This window comes from Pleurodeles waltl, chromosome 6 (assembly GCF_031143425.1).
Source record: "Pleurodeles waltl isolate 20211129_DDA chromosome 6, aPleWal1.hap1.20221129, whole genome shotgun sequence".
Classification (NCBI taxonomy): domain Eukaryota; kingdom Metazoa; phylum Chordata; class Amphibia; order Caudata; family Salamandridae; genus Pleurodeles; species Pleurodeles waltl.
Genome location: NC_090445.1, coordinates 58,498,022 through 58,519,033, shown reverse-complemented (window position 1 = coordinate 58,519,033; position 21,012 = coordinate 58,498,022). Strand labels below are relative to the sequence as shown.

Below are 21,012 nucleotides of genomic sequence, written 5' to 3'. Positions count from 1 at the left end.
ATAAAACATACACAATCACAAAACACTACAGCTTAATGCATAATGAATATTACATACAACTATATTTTAAAAATTATTAAACACCAACAAACTCAATTTCCTTACGGGCAATATTAAGTACAACAATATTTTTGCCACCACAATATTTGTTGACAATATTTGTGTCAGACAATATTTTTGACACAACAGCAATGACGTATGCAGGCAAATCCAAGTTCTCCGTGTTTGTGGGAGACATTTTTTACATCTGCAGATTCATGAAGCTTTGCTCTATGAACTGGTTGAAGAATTTAAGGCTCGACAGGAAGTCCCAGGTTTTAAGGTCATTGTAGGTAAATTTGATACTGTGAAATCAAAACTGTACCCCAAAAGTTAGACATCCCGAAATTGACCTTATTCAGTTCTCCCAAAGTTTACTGGATTGGAGACAGTGTTAAACCTCAATTTCATGAGGCAGAGTGTCCCTGTGTCAAGGCACCTCCCCAAACATCAAATTAGCAGAGTAAAGCAGTTGAAAAAGTAATGAGGAAAACTCAAAAACTGTGGGCTCTGAGAAGCAAAGTTATTCAGTTAATGTAAAAATCAGAAAATACCTTAAGTCCCAAACAATCAGCAAAATCAGTAAATAGTTGGAGAGCATCCCTATCAGCATCAAGGAAAGCCTAAAAATGTATCTTTCACCATCAGAATTAAGGGAGTTTATACACAATTCTCACATAGAGTGTTATCAGTTTTTCTATTTTATTGTGGTGTGAGCAAATGTATCATTTCTATAGCAAATCAGAACACAATAAACATAAATGTCATTACCTTAACACCTCAGCATTATCCCAATTTCTTGAATAATTATTCAGTACCCTCTATGCTAATGTTATCCAGAGATGTTTGAACAAATATGAAACATTTAATAATAAGACTTTCTTCAAATGAATAAACCCAGTGAAGTAACAAAAACATTGATACATGTAACAATTTTACATTTTTTCCATGAAAGATTCAGGGTGACCATAACAACAATAGCAGTGGAAATAAATGATTAAGAAATCAGTTTGACTGTGCTCTGCAGCGCCTGTGGGGAGAGGTTGTGTGGAGAGGGGAAGCACAAGTGAGTCCTGAAGATGGAAACCGTCTTGTTTAAAATTGAGTTTTACCTAGGTGTGTGGTCTAACTAAAACACATTGATAACTTACATTTTTTGCATCATAGTAAATGAAAAATAACATGATAGTATATGAAAAATAACGTGTGAAAATGCATAGTGCACATAATAATATATTATGCACAAAAATATAAACCTGAGAATCTATTCCACAATACTCAACCTAACTCTGAAGTTGGAGGTGGTAATATCAGTCTTAAAATGAACTTCACTTCTTACTAAAGAAGCCTATAGCAGGAACTAACTAACAAAACTCTTTGTAGAACTATGTACAGGCATAGGTAGATGGTGAAACTAATATCTGAGTTATGGAGGGGTGGATTGCAACTGTTAAAATAACCCTGCGTCAAGTACTGTCTGGATGCCACCATTCATAAGTCTCCACAAAGTATATTAAAGCTTGTTTGGCTCAGAATAAGAGAAAGAGTAGTCTTAAGAATGTTACATGGCATAAGAGGAAATGTGGCCTTTCTCCCCAGGTAAGTCCTCCAAATCACAAATGCCTTAGAATCTCTATGAATTTTCATTTCTATATTTGTTCAGACTGTCTGTATCTTAAGGTCGGGTCATGAGAACTGTCAGAGAGTGTTTGACCACATCCCTAAATATTGACGGTTGGCTTCTGAGGCAAAAGCAACACAATGCATATGGTTACATATATTTATAGATATTGTCATTGGCAATATGTCAGGGTTGACACACAATTTTCCAGAAGCAGTTTGAATACTGTTTGCAGAGATGTAGTTGGGGCCTCACAACATTCTGAAATGTTACCATATTGATATCACAGACAGCAACTACAACACAGGAGTCACTAAATACCTGTAGGAGGCTGGCCTGGTGTGTAGTGGGTACCTTGGGTACTTACACCTTATACCAGGTTCAGTTATCCCTTATTAGTGAAGTAGTAGTGTTCTAGCAGCTTAGGCTGATAGAGGTAGCTATAGCAGAGCAGTTTAGGCTGAACTAGGAGACTTGCAAAGCTCATGCAATACCACTTAAAGTTACACAGCACTTATGCACAAGTAAAGAAAATACTCAGTGTTACCAAAAATAAAGGTATTTATTTGGGTGACACAGTACCAAAACATATCTTAGAGACAATACTCCTTCTGGAGGTAAGTATTATACACAATATATACACTAGACACCAAAATTAGACAAGTAAATAGTCAATGAACAATGCAAACAGTAGGAAATCATATAAAATGCAATGGGAGAAAATAGGTCTAGGAGCAACACAAACCATATACTAAAAAAGTGGAATGTGAATCATTAATTCCCCCTAGACAAGTGTAGTGTGTGCAGAATCGCTGGGAGAGTAAGAATACAGTAAAGGTAAGTAAATTACCCCACCCCAGAGCCCAGAAAAGGAGGAGTAAAGTACTGCAAGTTTCCTTAGGACACGCGACACCTCGTTTTGGGGATTTTGCAGCAGCCAACCGAATCTGCAAAGAACAACTGCTGGATTATTGGAGCTGAAGACCTGCAAAGAAAGGGGACCAAGTCCAGAAGTCGTAAGAAGTTCCAGGAATGACAGGAGCCCCTGTCAACCCAGAAGAGGGTGCAAAAGAAGAGTCCCGGTTAATCAAAGACTGCAGAAATGCACCCTAGGTAGATGCCAGCGGCTGCCTGCATGCTGCAAAAGATGTCCCACGGCGTTAAGATCGTTGCAGACTAGATTTTGCGTTGGAAGGTGCCAACAAGCCTTGGCTACACCAAAAGTGTTTTTTTTGTCGAAATGGCACGGGATGGACCCAGGAGGGACCTGGGGGCCTCAGCTCTGTGCGAGGAGGAAAAGGGGGCTCTCAGCAATTTAGAGAGCCCTCAGGATTCCAGCCAGCGCCCCCAGAAGCCACAGGATCCGGGTTCAAAGGAGGTTCAAAATGCGGTTGATGCAGCACAACAAAAGAAGGTCCCACGCCGCAGGAGAACAACTCAGTGAGTTGAGCATTGCAAGGTGGAGTGCTGGGGACCTGGGCCAGGCTGTACATGAAGGAATTTTGCAAAGAGTGCACAGAGGCCTCAAGAGGTGAAGAAGACACAGTACGCAGGGGTACTGTCGTTCTCAGGGAAGGCAAGGTCTTACCTCCTCCAAATGGCGCCAGCAGGACCTCAGGACAGTCTATGTCGATGATGTCCACCCTCTGTGTCCTTAGGAGCACGCTCGTCATTGTGAGGGGAGTCCCAGGGTACCAGTCGTCATCTAGGAAGGTGCCTGATTGGAGCAGGGGAATGACTCCCTCAGTCCACAGGAGATCTCTTTGGTTCTTCTGCTGCAGGATGAAGACAGGGAGTCCCCAGAGCGTGCACACCATGGAAACTGTTGAAGTTGCTGACTTAGAGCTGAGGTTGCTGAAGAAAAGTGTCTCTTGTAGACACTTTGTTGCAGTTACAGCGTTTCTCGGAGCAGGCTGTGGCTGATCCGAGGTCAGAAGAGTCTGAAGTTGTTGCAGAGGATTCCTGCAGGAAACATGCAAGCAGAATGGTAGAGAACCCACAGGAGAGACCCTAAATAGCCCTCAGAGGGGGATTGGCTACCTTATCAGGTATGGCCCTATCAGGAGGGGTCTCTGACATCACCTGCTGGCACTGGCCACTCAGAGCCCTCCAGAGTGCCCCTCTGGTGAAAAGCAAGCACCAGAGGGGCTGGTGCAAAGCAAGATGGCTGAGGTCTGGTACACACTGGAGGAGCTCTGGGCACCACCCCTGGGGTGGTGATGGACAGGGGAGTGGTCACTCCCCTTTACTTTGTCCAGTTTCCCACCAGAGCAGGGGAGAAGGGGTCCCTGAACCGGTGTTGACTAGTTTATGCAAGGAGGGCACCATCTGTGCCCTTCAAAGAATTTCCAGAGGCTGGGGGAGGCTACTCCTTCCAGCCTGTAACACCTATTTTCAAAGGGAGAGGGTGTAACACCCTGCTCTCAGAGGAAATGCTTTGTTCTGCCTTCCTGGGACTGAGCTGCCCAGACCCCAGGAGGGCAGAACCCTGTCTGTGAGGTGGCAGCAGCTGTAGCTGCAGTGCAAGCCTCAGAGAGCTGGTTTGGCAGTACTGGGGGTCCATGGTGGAGCCCCCAGGATGCATGGAATTGGCTCCCCAATACCATATTTGGAATGGGGAGGACAATTCCATGATCTTAGACATGTTACATGGCCATATTCGGAGTTACCATTGTAAAGCTACATATAGGTATTGACCTATATGTAGTGCACACATGTAATGGTGTCCCCGCACTCACAAAGTCCGGGGAAATGGCCCTGAACTATGTGGGGGCACCTTTGCTAGTGCAAAGGTGCCCTCACACTTAGTAACTTTGCACCTAACCTTCAACAAGTGAAGGTTAGACATATAGGTGGCTTATATGTTACTTAAGTGCAGTGAAAAAGGCTGTGAAATAATGTGTGCGTTATTTCATACAGGCTGCAATGGCAGTCATGTGTAAGGGTTTGTCTGAGCTCCCTATGGGTGGCAAAAGAAATGCTGCAGCCCATATGGATCTCCTGGAACCCCAATGCCCTGGGTACCTACATACCAAATACTAGGGACTTATAAGGGGGGTCCTGTATGCCAATTAAAATTGGTAAATTAAGTCACTGGCCTACAGTGACAAATTTAAAAGAAGAGAGAGCATAAGCACTGAGTTTCTGGTTAGCAGAGCCTCAGTGGCACAGTTAGGCACTACACAGGCATACACATTAGGCCATAAACTATAAGCACTGGGGTCCTGGCTAGCAGGATCACAGTGAGACAGGCAAAACATACTGGCATAGGTTTTTATCTATGAGCACTGGGGTCCTGGCTAGCAGGATCTCAGTGACACAGTAAAACACACTGACACACACTCACAAACAGGCCAAAAGTGGGGGTAACCATGCTAGAAAGAGGCTACTTTCTCACAATACCATCCACCACTCCTCCATGTGGGCCCATTAGGAGCCAAGCCAGGTCCCCCTCCAAGTAGCACTTGAGAAATGTACACATAAAACAAGTCTGCATTGTATCAAATGACCTCAGAGCAAGCAGGTGCTACTACCAGAATTGTATACCAAGCCACAGGAAGCATGTACAGCACACTGGTTCTGGTAGGAATCACCAGAATTTCAAGATAACCTCTTGAGAAGGATGCAGCCACATAGAAATCTGGAGAGGAGGAGTATATGGATTCTAGCATCACCAACTCCACTCATACAATTCCTGCTGGTAGGAGTATTCACACACTGGCACTATGGCACAAGGGTGGGTGTGTTGGTTCTCTCCACCGTGTGCTTGTGCTGGGAGAGAAAGAATGCGTCATATCTTAGTATGATTGCTGCACTGCCTTGTCGCAATGTTAGTAAATCTGGGTCAAGATGTCAGCACCAGGGGCCTCATGTCCAAAAACACTTAGCGGAGGCAAACTCTGTGGTTCGCAGTCAGTAGAAAAAAACTCTTTCGATGCATCCTTCTTTTTAGATGATTGTTCTTCACCCACCACTGGGAATAATAACAAACTTTCAAGCTTTAGCAGCAGTTTTTTAAATAAGCAATTTAAATTCTTCAGTTAATGTATTTACATATCATGGCTCTTTGAATATATTTTCTAAGAAATGTTAAAGTTTCTATTAAAAAGAAACTTTATCTTGCTATGAGCATAAGCGCAAAGCAACACTGGTCACTCCCTCATCTAGCCATCATCTAAAAGAACATATTTCATAGTGCATATTAATATGAAAACAAAGGCAAAGCAACATAAAGACTCCAAATTCCTTGTACAAGCATTACATTGTAACAATAGGAAATGATTGTGTTTAGGTTATTTGCAAAATTCAACCAAATCAATATATATTCTATTGCAGTGCAGTGCACCATTATTCTTTATTTGCAAAGAATCAAACGGAAATAGTGACATATTCTGGGATTGTTACTAGCAATGTTTGTAAAACCACTAATATTTTTCTGACACAAAAATCTAAATTCAATAGCTTCATGTAAAATAAACCTTTTGCGAAACAGTTAATTTGCTTGAAAAATATTTGCATAAGCACAGGGGTATGCAGCTTTTCCCCTAAGAGCCTATCCTTTCTGCTGCCTGTACATGTTTCCAGTGAGCAGTGTGTTTAAGACTGCAATACCGCTTCCTGTCTACAGGGGCAAAGCTGAGCAAAAAAATAAACACACTTGATGAAACACAGGTCCCCACATTTTTTAAAATTGACACATGTGTTCCTGAAGTCATGTTTTGTAATTTAGAAGACACTGCCTTGTGGGAACTTGGGTTCAGGTCCCCAAAGTGCAATAAAGCCCCCACTGCGTGAGTGTGTTATCACACCCAAGTCCCCGCAAGGATAGTAACACAAACCCGCCCCCCCACACACAGTACATGTGTGTGATCTATGACAATATATGCATGGCTAAGACATAAAAGTCAAAAAAGTTGACTCTGTCGATGTTTGTTAGAAGAGGAGTTATAGGTACCTCCAATGGCTGAGAAGTCCATGTGCCTCCTGTATGCCTGTACCCTTACACATTGTCACTACAATTTGTTTACATTTTAAATGTTGCTGTGGTGCCAGGCTGCAGTTGGTACTATCCCATGTTTCACATGAAATTTGAGTCGCCTGGGAGGGAGAAACATGCTCAGAATTAAATGTATTCATTGTTGAGATTACACAGAAAAGAGGACAGATGAGATTCTTAAGAATGAGCAGAACACAAAACAAATGGTAACAAAGGGTTCCTCACCTGTCTGCTGGACAGGCACCTTTCCGGGCTCTCAGATAATCAGTCACAGCAATGAAACGTCTCACTGTAGTGGCCAGGGTGTAGCTTTGACATAAAGGGGCAGTGAGAGCTGGGACCAAAGTCTGAAGCCAGACCTTGAAAGCGATTTCCACACGTGGAAATATAAACAGTGCAGTTCAGGGAAAACAGAGCTGAATACACAGGAGACAGTGGCGAGGCTAACTGAAAGTTCATGCCAGCTTTATTGCAGCTTTCCTATCTTCACAATGAGGGAACAATGTGCATTTAATGTACTTATGGGCTTCTACAACAATTCACTCAGGATAAGGCATCTTTATGCGCATTTCCACATCACCTTTTTTCTGCCACCTGCTTATAAAATAATGGTCACTGCCTCATTAGAGTTAGGATATCCGCAAAAACACCAGCAATCTACTTACTATCATGCAGATGAGTTGACTGCTGAAAACAGTTGCAATCTATATTTCAAAATCTAAGATAATGATTTCTCCTCTAATTCCCTGTTTCTTTGTGGACCCTCAAGTTCCAACCGATAAGGGCTACCCACAGTACTAATAATGCCAGAGATGTCAAAATGCCAGGCTATTTTCCGGGTCACTTGTATCAAATGACCGTATGTTCAGTGTGAGGTATCTGGCTATAGGTGACCGACTGAGCACCACATGACCCTTTGTGGGAAGGAGGCCACGTCCATCCGATTTTCATCCTGAGCCCATCTGGGCAGATTCAGAGATGGAGAAATTGTAGAAGGAAGTGATGCTTTGCCGGAGGGAGCCCATGAAAGCAGAGTTGCTGTGGATAACTGCATTTGTTTACTCAAAGGATTCAGGGTAAGATACCTTGGTCGATTCGTAGAAGGAAATTTGTGCTACAGCAAAAAAAAGACTATAAGAATGTGCTTGGCACAATGTGGCAGGGATCTAGCTAGTACAGGACACACTGACAGAGTTACTCGTTGATTTTAGGGTGAGGCAGTGCAATAGGTGTTCTTGCTCTACGTAGAGACAAAGGCTTTCTAAGCAATAGAGAACCTGAATGCTTGGGAGGAAACAGGATAGAAGCAGGTTGGAACAGGCAGTTAATATAGAACTGTAAGTCTGCAGGGTAAACTACAAAGAAAATACAAGCACAAAACAGCAAGCTGAAGCGGGAAAGAACAGACAAACTATTATAAATGATAGTTTGTTTGCTCCTTGGATCTTGAGGAAAAAAAATCGTATATGAAAGTAAGAAGCAGATTAATCTCACTGTCTTCTGGGACACACCCAGCACCTTTTTTGGGGAATGAGTGCTTGGAAGTTGTCTGTGCCAAAGGTAAGAGCCTTAGAATGTAACTGGCACCCTTGAAAGCAATGAAAATCAGGCCATAAACAAGAAGACAAAAGAGAACAGTAGAAGGAACACAGAAACAAGAACGGGGGTCTCTGAAACTCTAGACTGGAATAAGTACCATAAACATGAATGGAATACAGAAAACTGGGTATACTGGAAATCTGCACATTAACTAGTTCAGGACAGGAATATGCACTCAGACATGACCACAGGAACACAAGGCAAGGAATCTGCATTTAGAAGACAGATATGGATGTCTACAGTCACAACTAGAGATAAAGCCGACAGGGAAACAAAAAGGCAAGTTAAGCAAGAGACAAGCAACAGAGACCTAATAACTGATTAGAACAGTAATCCGGAATCCACAACAAGAAAAGCTGAAAGCAAAGGTAAGCCAGAAATAAAGCTGGAAGATCACAGAGTTAGCAAGGAAACACAGCAGTAGAGTCAATATAACGAGATCAGAAAGAGAAAGAAGAAACCTGACCATCCTTCAGTTGTGAAGCACTTGTGGAGACACTATGGTGTGGGCACCCATGCTAAGGGCTGGATTGCCATACGTTGTGTGCCCCTTACTGTGAGTGCTGCATTAAGTGGATCAGGAATGACTCATTGCTAGGAAACAATCACGTGATTTCAGAAAAAAAGCATTCAAATAATTAGAGCTGCACAACATGAAAATATTTACCTTCAAGATAAGAGAAATTTGCCTTCCATTGCTTACTTTTTCGGGGTCATTATCCTGGGAAACATTCACTTGCAGTTTGAAACAACAACCAGAAATCTTTTTACGGAACAAATCAATTTCCATTTCAAGCCAGTTAGCACAAAGTTAATGCCAAATGTTTTTATTGAAGTTTTCAAGTACAGAAGAGCTCGCCTGCAGAGTGCAGAATGATTTGTGATTTGCCAACCAGGTGAAATTATCCCCCAACCTCACCCCCCCCATTGATGACATTACATGGATCTCATTCGGGACCTCTAAGAATGTTATCCAACAGGTTGGTGCTATCAGCTATAAGAGGGACTGCCGCTTAGGTACAAAAGTAAGTGACATGAGGTATCTAGGCTGGCATAGGTGCATAACTTCCTGTGACATTATTGACATGTATGGGTCCTAATTAGTCTCATATGATTAGCTACGTTCCTCAATATATTATTAGATTTTTTCCATTGAAAGGGTATCCATAGCCTGTTTATCTAGTCCCTGTAAATTAGTGGAGCCTGTTTGGCCAAGTCGCTACTACAGCTTGAATAACTAGAAGCAGTGTCATTGCTATTTTGCCTGTGCATTGATTTATTGATGAATGAGACCCATTTTTGGGATGGGGAGACTCAAAAAATATGATCCCCATGCCTCTCAGTATGGACATTTTAAAGGCTTTCTCCAGTGCTGTCAGAACCTTGTCTCAGTGTAGGAAAGGGCCCTTCTTGTATGGTCACTCCCACACTTTTCTCCAATTGCTGATAGTTATAACTGAAAGTACACTGGGATCTGCTAACCAGCCCCCAGTGACAGCGCTCTCTCTGTAACTAGATGTGTGTGAATTGGCAACCACAATTGGCAAGGACTTTAACCCCCTTATATGTACCTGGTAAACGGTACCAGTGATACCCAGGGCATGGAAGTTAAAGGAGGTCACCAGGGCCTGAAGCACTGACTGTGCCACCCTCAGTGACCCAAGTAAACAAATGACAGTATGCCTGCCATTGCATAGTGAAAACTGTTCAAACTCGACTTTGCCCTCACAATGACTAACAAAGCCAATGCACTATTATTAATATATATCAGTCACCCCTATGCTAGGCCTCCTGAGCCCAGGAGGCAGGGTGCATTATATTAAAGGTGTGGACATATAAGTGAAAGCCTATATGTCCCTATAGTAGTCCCCCTCAATTAGAGGGCCGTAGGATAACATGGGCTGGCATGTGGCATTTTGAGTTTGCCAACTCTATTATGGCTCCACTGAAATACGTCTTGTTTGGTAGGGGTAAATATTAGGTGTTGCAACAAAATGCATATTACTCCTCTAAAGTAGATTTTGTCATCGTAACACATGATATCCATGCACTATTTTAACATGCAATATAGTGAGTCAAAAGCTTGTCAGTGGCTTCCTGTGCATCAGCACTAGCTCATGGATGGGCCAGCAGGCCACCTGAAAGGCTAAGAGGCCCCATCATGTGCCACACATTTAACTATAACTGGTGTTTTAACATAAGGGGTGAGCGGAATTTTAAATTCCAATGGCAGAGCTGTAGGAATTTAGTAATTCTGTGTCAATTACTAATAAACTACGCTGCTCTGCTGGCAGAATTAATCAGCACTAGAATAAATATAGCTGTAATATTATGGGTTTTGTGTCCAAAGTCGGGTCCTTTTAATGAAAAGGGTACTTGGGCATCTTAGAGTGGTGCTTCCCAGGGGGGTTTCACCTCTGTTTCCCTCTGAAAATCAGTCACTCCGGGGTGTCGTCCCTTCAGGACACACACCTCTCAGTGACTTCTTGGACGGTGACTGTAAAAGAAATGAGTTCTTCTGCCTGAACCTTCCTAGAATGCCGTTCCTCCTAGGAGGGATTGCACTTGTGGGAGCTGTTGTAGTCATTGTAGACTTGTGCCACCACCTCACGTCCAGCCTCACACCAGGCCAACAGCAAACAGCGTGCTCTGAAGCTCACTTGTGGTGCCTAGACCATTATAGGAGTTTCCTAGCAGACAAGTACTTATAAAGAACAATTTGTGTTGTGTGAGGAGAGCAAATAAAATATGTGTTTTGGAATCACATTGACTGGTAAATGCAAATGTTTTACAATAAAGGAGACATTTTCCATGAGTGACATTCAGTGTGTCTTTCTACCTGCCATGGTAGCCCTCTCGCATTTCAGGAAGAACAACACCTTTGCCAGAATTGCACAGCTGGGTACAAGTGGCCAGAGTGGATGAGAACAGCTTTTGAATCTCAGAATCAAACATTGGGCTTCCGAGGACCAAGATATGTTGTTTTTTAGGGTCGAGCCTGCTAGTGCATGTGTCTCACTTGAAACACACTATTGTATACTGAAAAGGGCTTGGAGCCCACCAATTGCTTACCATATGTTATCTTCACATCACTCTTCTTTACCAGCTCCATAATTGGCCAAAATGCGTGCTGTGGAGCAGGGACCAAGCATAGACTTAGTCAAGTTAATCTGTGCCAATCTGCTGCTCCTGATGTGATTGAGGTACTTATTCATGCACCCTCCCACTCCCCAAGCTCCAGCAATAGTGCTTGCATGCATTTTTTAATAGCTCTCTTCTACTCTGCATTCTTGCTTGTCCTGTGCTTGTTAGTTCGACCCCCCCACTGTCCTTCATCTTGCTTGCCCTCTCCTTAATCCCTTATGTTTCTTGTTTAATAACATGTCAGCTATGCACATTAATGAAACACAGTATAGATCTGTCCACAGTGCTAATTATAATTCGTTTTTCTGTGTTCAATGCTCTGCAATTGTATTTTTAATACAACAAATATATTTCCTTCTGTTAGTTGCCCAGGAGACCGTTCCGCCGGTTCTGCACTCGCTGCTAAGAACTAACTCTGTGTTTTCTATGTTGGAATTCAGGCAGGTCTGGCTCAGATTTTCTCCATTGTGTGATGGATGAAGTGAGCATTAATTTAAATTGGACAATAATAAGTGTGAGTTCAAGTACCAAGGGAAAGGCTGCATCTAACAAAAAAGAAACCCTACTTGCAGCCACATAAATTCAGTGGCTTCCGATTACAAGCTGTGCAGCACCATGGACAGGATGCTGCCCTTTTAGGCTCCAAGGATAATGTCTAGATGGATCATGGCCCAGCTTCAACCCTGACCTTCACTCCCTCTGGAAACTGAGCCACTGCGGATTGATCTGAGTGTGCGTTGAAAGATTCATGTCTTCAGATGAGTCCAAAACACGATTAGTTGAGTAAGTACTGGAGAATCTTATATAACATGGTGTGTGCAGCAAAGCTGCAAAACTGAGGCAACAAGGGCTATGCAAGAAGCAATTTATTATTTACACTATTTAAGTTTGGTTGCCCTGTACAAATCGTTCACCTGCATAAAGCGCTGAGATGCCCACATAGGTGACACTTCAATTAGGAAAAACGACTTTGCAATCATAGACGTCATTTAGGGGTCACCAGGGATCGCAGCTGCAACCCCTAGTTAGCCCTTACTACCCCTGGCACCGCGATTGCGACCCCTAGCCTCAGAGATGGCAAATTCAGTGCCAGGAAAACAGTTGCAGCTCGTCTTTGTGGACGTCAGTTGAGGCTCCACCCTCTTTGTTTTCTGTCAAATTATTATCACACTAATAGTGTGATAAAAATGGATTACAGTCACCAAAATATGCCCTTCCATGGAAGATGAGGTAAATAAAACATGGTTTTTAATGTATGTTTTGTGCGTGCGTGTGGCTGAGAGTGTGTTTATGAGCGAGGGTGTGTGAGTGTGAATGTGTGTGGGTGTGTGTGTGTGTGTGTGTGCGTGTGTGTGTGTGAGTGAAGGTGCCCATCAAAGGGCATGTGATGTCACTTCCGCTATCCCTGGTATTTCGGTGTATTGAAGTCCATGTTCACAATCCAACAAATTTAAACATTGCGACTGGAGAAGAGCTATGTCACACAAAATGGAGTAGGAAGTAGTTTTCGAAATTATGGGAGAATTGCAGCCATAGTTGCTGAGTTGGTATTATATTAACACCCACTTTGAAGTGAATGCTTCAAGGTGCTAGCTTTGAGAGCTGTACTCACGTGGAGTGGCTTGGAAAGGAGGTGACATTAGCATTTCTTTAATGTTTTGAGTTTAGGGAAGTCTAGTACTAGGCGACTCCAAGACATGTACTTTAGTTTCTGAGCTTTTATTAAAAAAAAAAGAAAACAAAAGATGCTTCCTTCTAAGCTTCATTTAAAGGAACGCCCCTAAAACAATGATTTGTATAACAAAAGCCCAGCACAGAGGCATGGCGACTTTGGTGAAATATAGTCAACAGGCAAATAAATAAAAAATAGATTCCCCCCACACCCTCCAGCCTCAACAGAGGAGGCACACTTCAAGGCAGTCAGTTCCACAACCGAAGCACTCTGGACCGTGCTCATTAGAAATATATTGAATGAAAGTTCCTGACATTGTCATTTTGGAGAAGAAATGGTGAAAAATGCTGGGTGCTTTTCTGGGTAATAAAAAGGCGCAAGTTGCAGGGGAGGATTGCTGGCATGGGTTGATATCTTGGGCGTCGAAGTGACTCAATTAAGAAGATCTTCAGCGTCCCCAAAATGAGGAGCAAGGGCTATGTGAAGGCTGCCAATGACTTTCGCTGCTCTGGCAATCTGCCTTCCCTGCTTCAGTGCCCACTCAGATGCAGCTATAGGTGTCATCCCCAGTGCCTGCGCAGTGGGTCATCTTCACAAGGGGTGATACAGCACCTCTAGGCAGGTTGGAAGAGTGTGGTCATTTGCTCAGCGCTCTCTGCAGACTAAACTGTCTTGTGTTTCCCTGCATCATCGCTCTGCCGTTGCGCCCTCCCTGGTACACACCTAAATGCATGGTAAGATTACCAAGTGACTCAGCGTCACCAGAGGCACCATTCTTCCAGCCAGGGGCTTTTAGTACACAACACCATGCATTCTGGGAGTTGTAATCTTGGTTCTTTTCAACTGAACCAACTGGACTACCACAAGTGAAAACAAGGATGTCTAAAAGAAACCCTAGAATGGGAACACAGTGTCCCTTTTTAGGTCGAGCGTTAGCATTCGACCCGGTGTATACTTAAGTATACTTATACTGTGGGTTAAATCAATTTCATTTGTCGGTTGATGTGTCCTTTAAAAATTCTTGCTCGCTAGTGGTCAATTCTGCCTTTTCCGTTTCGGAGCAGTGACCCACCACTGTGTTGTTACACTTTGGCTTTATCGGTTGCTGTGGAGGACTAGTTTTGGCATTTCTTTGTTGCTCCTCTTTCACTGTGGTTGTTTTAGGCTGGTAGCTGCCTGCATTCTATTGCAGCATTCCGTTCCTCCCACATCCTCCTATGTCGTTGACACTTGTTTTGGCTTTATTCCAGTTCTGCCCTCTAGCCTGTTATTTACTAAACAAACAGCCTGTTATTTACTAAACAAACAGCTCTTAATGCTAAACAAGCACCATATGCCCTCGCATCGCAGAGAGTCTCTCTCTCTCTCCAGGGCCCCTCCCTGCCAGCATTGCTTATCTCCTTTATGGGGCCATACATGTTCTCAGGCTGCTCTGCTAACTTCATTAGAGCTTTTTTTTAAATGTGAGGAAAAATGTTTGTTTTAAATATGCATTTATTTACTTTAAACATTTGCCTTATGCCCACTCATCAACAAAACACTTTTCACTTAACTCTTAATGGTGTCTTAGATTACACAAGCATGTCTTGATAGAATCTCTGATTTGTTTAACATTGTGCCTTTTCTTTAAGAGATGAGGCATGTAATGACACCTTAACCTTGAAATGTATTCGGATTTGCTCAGGAACACTGCTGCCTGTTGCTCGTGTAGGCAACCAGAAATCACAGCTTGCAATGGAGCTCTCCACATATGAGGCATATTAAGAGACCAGAGTAAATGAAGCCAGGGCCCAGGCTTGAACTCACTGGCACATGAAATTGTGTATTAGCTGCTTATCTTACTCTCCTGATGACACAATCTGGGGGAGCGGTGGTTGAAACGAAAGTGAGCTTTTGCCACTAATTTAGAAATGCTTTTTATGATACAGACATAATTCATGCATTAAATGTAAAATTTGCCACCAGGTAAAAACGTATGTGTATATTGTTATAAGTACAGCAAGTAATACAAAGTTTTCAATAGTTTTGCTAAATATATGAGTTAACACACAGTCATCTGTGGAGTCCCCCAAGGGTCCTCCCCCAGACCCACACTCTTCAACATTTACATGATCCCCCTAGCCAACAGCCTCCGACCACACGGAATCACTATCCTCTCCTACGCAGATGACACCCAACTCATCCTCTCCCTCACCTGCAACCCCACCACCGCCAAAACCAACCTACACACTGCTCTCCTCGACACCACCAACTGGATGACAACTAACCACCTCAAGCTTAACTCCAACAAAACCGAGATCATCATCTTCGGCCCCAACAAAACCATATGGGACGACTCCTGGTGGCCCACCGCCCTAGGCCCCGCACCCACCCCCGCAAACCACGCACGCAACCTTGGCATCATCCTGGACCCTTCCCTCTACATGACACAACAAATCAATGCACTAACCTCCTCCTGCTTCCAGACACTCCGCACTCTAAAAAAAATCCTTCTAATGGATTCCCCCAGAGACCAGGAAGACAGTCACCCATGCACTCATCAGCAGCAGACTTGACTACGGTAACGCCCTCTACGCCAGCACCACACTCAAACTCAAACGCAAACTCCAGAGAATCCAGAACACAGCTGCACGCCTCATCCTTGGCCTCCCCCGCCACGAACGAATCTCACCACACCACAGATCTCTTCACTGGCTCCCCACAGACAAGAGAATCACATTCAAGATCCTCATCCAAGCACACAAATCCCTCCACAACACCGGCCCGACCTACCTCAACAAAAGAGTGAACTTCCACACTCCCACCCGCAACCTCCGATCAGCCGACCTCGCACTAGCTACAGTCCCCTGCATCCACCGAACCACCACAGGAGGCAGGGCCTTCTCCTACCTCGCCCCACAACCTGGGACTCCGTCCCCACCAACCTCCGCAAAACCAAAGCCTCCTACTCTTCAGAAAAAACCTCAAGACATGGCTGTTTGAACAGTAACCACCCTTCCCCCCCTCCCCACTAGCGCCTTGAGACCCTCATGGGTGAGTAGCGCGCTCTATAAAAACAAAATTGATTGATTGATTGATTGCTAATTCAATGATTTTCATGACACCGAATATCTAACAGATTAAACCTGTTTAATAAACCTGGCAGCATGAACATTATGTCCAAAGTGTAGAATGCTACGCATGAAATATGTGTGTTTTGGCTTCAGTTTAGTGTGTACCTATTTTTAGGTCACCTTCGTTCACTCGAATGTGAAGTGGATAACAGAACGATAGCAACAAAAAAAAGTTCAGAATATAAACACTTACACTACTATTAATAAAAGCAACAATTACAATTATTATTGTTATTATTATTATTATTATTTTTATTAATAATATATTTTCATGTAGTGTTTCATACCAGTTTCAGAGCGCTGTAGCAAAAGGCTTCACTGTTATCCACCTTATTGCTAGCCATGATGCCAGGCCACTAGCATTATGTGGCAGAGAGGACCAAATTAACGGACAGGGTTGACCAAATTATAGGGCAAGAAAAGTCCAGTTATGCATTTACAAAGCTAATATATCTAAAATGAGCAAATGAGAGCCCTATTGCATTACAAATGCTTGTTTATTGGAGCCACGTGGTGACTTAGCTACAAGATTTGGTCATATTGATCTGGTGGCATCATCCTAGCAGCCTCTCATTTTTTAGCTGTGGCCTCAGAGACAGTGCGCCAGACTATTGTGTGACAAAAAAATTATATATAACATACAGATATAAAGGTGATTTTGGTCAGTAGTCTTCATCCATTGGGCTGTTAGTTGCCATTCACATTTTGCTTCTACCCTCCACAGCATACAACATGGGCACTCACCCTTTCAGTTTGAGCGCTTATGCAAATTTTTCACATCTGCTTAAAAATAATTTCTTTCTCTTCAGTTATAAAGCTCTTTCAAACTGTACTTTTTAAATTTTATTGTTTGTATATTATTTTTTAAAAAGACTCTCTATTTTACATGCACTTAAGATGTCCAGTTAGATGGTACTTTATTTCCTGTCTCATGTGTAGGTTTTGCGTAAGGCTGCATATGCATTATCGCTTGCAAGACATTTGCTACTTTACAGTGCCTTATCCCACCATTTGTTTACCATTGGTTGCCTTCATCATTACTCTCATGTTCTTGTTCTTACTCTCATGTTCTGAAGCATGACCAAAGTACTTTTGTCCTTTCACTGTTCACGTTTTGGGAGCTACTTTTCTCTTTTTGTTGAAGCACTCTATGAAAGTGTATGTGTTTGCAAGCTGTCTCTCCTGTGCTTCTCTCTCCCACTCCATGTCGCTCTCTCTTACCTGTGTATATTTACTCCACCCGCACTTAAGTTGCCATCTTTCATGCATGTGCGTCTGCCCCACCCATTTTGGCATCTCTTGCGCATGTGTTTCTGTGCTCCCGCTCTCTCCCATGTTCCTCCCCCTCACTTCAAGTTCCTGTCCTCCCCGACCCGCAACCTAAAACCCATTACCATTTTTATTTTTTTATTTTTATTTTAAATGCTACGATGCAGCCTTTGGCCTGCATCATTTTCTAGATGCATGTTTGCATGTTTAACACATGTACAGTCCTACAAAAGTATATGGCTCAGTGGCCACTTCATCATACCTACTTTTTCATTCCTTTTTTAATATTTCCTTCAAGCTGGTCAACATCTGCTTTGATGTTGTAAAGAAAAAAGATTAGAAGAGCCATTAGCTCTCCAAGGTGAGGCCTATTGGCTTTGCCAGTGATTGCTTTTATTTGTTCTCAATCAGCAATAAATTTGATTTTAGTAATTTTGGAGGATCAAGACTGCAGATCTACTCCTGGCCTTCATCATTTCTTCCTTCAGGTGCTGGACCGCAGAGCCATACAGCATGTGTGTTTAGCACTAACACTGATATTTCTATAATGGGTAAGGAAGGGGCGGGGTGGCCAGCCCAGTCTACTGGGTTACTCTTGCCCAAAGCTAACTATAACTTTAGCGCCCGCCAAGCACAGTTTTTTAATCAAAAATGTTACTGCAGATATTACATTGATATTATCAATGATGTTAACAAAGATGTCATGAGTACCGTTATCTGCGGTGCATGGCGAAGGTGCCAGTTATAGTTACCTTAGGGCATGATTTATAGTTACTTGGGGTAACTTTAACTATAACTAGTGAATTTCTATGGTTTTGTACATTCAAAATGTGAGCCTAACTATAATGGCCCAGTAACCTTTGTTTTTTTAAGTGAATTTCTATGTTTATTTTTTATTCTATTTCCTAACTTTAACGTGCCTGTAACCTTTGTTTTTTCAGTGAATTTCTATTTTTGGACATATAGTAATCTTCATTACTATACGTTAATCCAACCACCAGTGCGCACGGCCTTTGGCCGTGCACAGCAGCGGTTAACCCACAAGTTTCCTGAAACACCTGGTCTGCAGCCAGACCTGCCGCCAACCCCTCTAACCACCCAAACCCTTGCTGTGCACAGAGATTTGGGAGTGCATGGCAGGAGTTGGCCGTGGCCTGTCTGGTCGTCAACATAGGTGTGAGAAGGTGTATCTGGATATGAGAGTGGCTGTGAGAGTGTCTGTCTGATTGTGAGAGCCCATACATCAGTGTTTTAGTGGGTGCATCATTGTTTGTGTGGGTCTGTGATTGGGTGCATGAGGGTATCATTGGGTCTATGAGTAGATGTGTGAGAGTCTGAGTGGGTCTGTGAGTGGGTGTGAAACTATCTGAGTGGGTCTGTGAGTGGGTGCATGGTGGTCTGACTGGGGCTGTGAGTGGGTGCATGAGGATCTGAGTGGGTCTATGAGTGGGGGCATCAGTGTCTGAGTGGGTCTGTGAGTAGGTGCGTAAGTGTCTGAGTGGGTGTTTGAGTGAGAGAAAGATTGAAAGAGAGAGAGAGAGAGAAAGTGAGAGGGAGAGAGATAGTGAGGTCTTTAGACTTTGATATATGCTATACTTAGAATGAGATATTTCTGGACCAATTGTAAAGAAAAATGTATTTGCTATTTAAAAAGAGTAAGATCGCCTTTCAGTATGAGCCTTAAACATTTGTAGTGAACAAAAAGGAGGGAAACAAGTCCAGCTGGACTTGAACTCTCAACGCTCATTGTGATGGTCTGTGAACTTCACACTAAGCTATTCATTTTTTTGTTTTGTTTTTTTTAGCCCTTGATGGGCTATCTAAAACCGCAGGGGAATCCTGAAGGCCTCCCCGAGGTCCCATTGATTCAGCAACCAAGGTGCTGCTTTAAGTAGCAGCTCCATGGTTGCTGAAGCAAACCTTTAATCACTGTTCCCTGCATGCATATCTATGTGCAGGGAACAGAGATGAAAACTCCACTTTCTGACAGAAGGACCTGCTTAACAGGTCCTGCTGTCAGAAACTGGAGTGTTTGCTGTGATTTGGCTGGAGCTTCAAAGTTGCAGCCAAGCCACTGCAAAAAGCTATGTCCCTAGGGTGGGCACCCTGGGAGACAGCAGAAGCCGACCCTGGCGGCTTCTTGATGGGGGCCAACTTAGGCATAGCTCCAGGGAGGTGGTAGTCCCCAGGTTAATGGGGGTCCAAAATGGATTACATTATGTAGTATGTGCGCCGGGGAGGTGGCCCCGGGGAGGTGGTGGTCCCCGGGGTTGTGGAGGGGGCCATCAGGCTTCCGCCACATATTAAAAGCATTTTTGCCCTGGGGATGGTTGTCCCTGAGGTGCTGGAGGCCACGCAGCCCCCCACTGGTATTTCATTGTAGCCCTTGGGAGATGATGGTCCCTGGGGCTGTGAGGGAGGCCATTGGGCCTCCCCCACATAGTAAAACATTTTTGCCCTGGGGGTGGTGGTCCCTGGGGCAAGGGGGCTACACCGCCCTCTGCTCATATTTCATTCTGGCCCCAGGGAGGTGGTGGTCCCCGGGGCTGTGGGGAAGGCCATCGGGCTTCCCCATATATTAAAAGTATTTCTGCCCCGGTGGGTGATGGCCCACTTGGCGCAGTAGGCCCTGCAGCCCCTGCTCATATTTCATTATTGCCCTGGGGAGGTTGTGGTCCCTGGGGCTGTGGGGGAGGCCACTGGGCCTCCCCCACATATTAAAAGTATCTTTTCCCTGATGGTCCCCAGAGCACAGGGGGCCACGCGGCCACCCTGCTCATATTTCATTATGGCTCCGGGGAGGTGGTGGTCCCTGGGGCTGTATTGAAGGAATTTTGCCCGGGGGCTGGTGGTCCCCAGGGTGTGAGGGGACCATGCAGCCCCCCTCTCACATTTAATTATTCACCCCGGTGAGGTGATGGTCCCTGGTGCTTTGGGGGGGCAGGGCTCCCCCATTAAAAGGAAAAGACTCTCCCCAGGACCTGGTTCACCCGGAGGCTTATTTAAGGAGCCTGTGCTTGTTGTTTTGTGACCCTGTTGCAAATTTGCTTTAAAATGTAAAAAAAAATGCATTATAGTCGTTGGGCGGTGCCTTTGGGACCCCAGCACCAGAGCTAAGTAGTCAGGGTGTTCATACCCTGACCTCTTTTATGGTTTTTATTCTTATTATTCTGCGATTCGGCTTCAGCTGAGTCCCAAGAAGGCTGCCAACCCTTCCTTGTTAAAGTGTTGGCAGCCAATCAGATCTCAGCACGGGAGGGGTTGTGAATCCTTTGCGTCCTTAGAGATACAAATTTGGATTTCCTTAACTGTTCTCAAAAACTACTGAACAGTTTTACACCAAATAACAAAAGGGCTCTTTCTGGACAAAGAGCTACCTTTCTGCTAAATGTGGTGTAATTCCATCCAGTGGTTTTTGCGCTATCCCTGTTCCATTTTTCCCATGGGAAATGACATTGAAAACACTCTAAATGTCACCTCCACATACATCTTGGCCCCCGCTTGACAGAGGCCCCGAAACCTTCCAGACAACTGCTTGCGCGACTGCCAAATTCTGGGG

General features: G+C 43.9%; 2 protein-coding genes across 2 annotated transcripts in view; one reads left to right on the top strand and one right to left on the bottom strand.

Annotated features, from left to right (window-relative positions):
- Positions 1-6,966, bottom strand: part of LOC138299193 (butyrophilin subfamily 3 member A1-like) — a 798,776-nt gene extending 791,810 nt beyond the window's left edge. The window contains exon 1 of the mRNA XM_069237291.1: positions 6,882-6,966. The gene's annotated coding sequence lies outside the window, so the exon portion shown is untranslated. The remainder of the gene's footprint in view (positions 1-6,881) is intronic.
- LOC138299194 (E3 ubiquitin-protein ligase TRIM39-like) overlaps positions 1-21,012 on the top strand; it is a 261,551-nt gene that overhangs the window by 33,142 nt on the left and 207,397 nt on the right. The window lies entirely within an intron of this gene.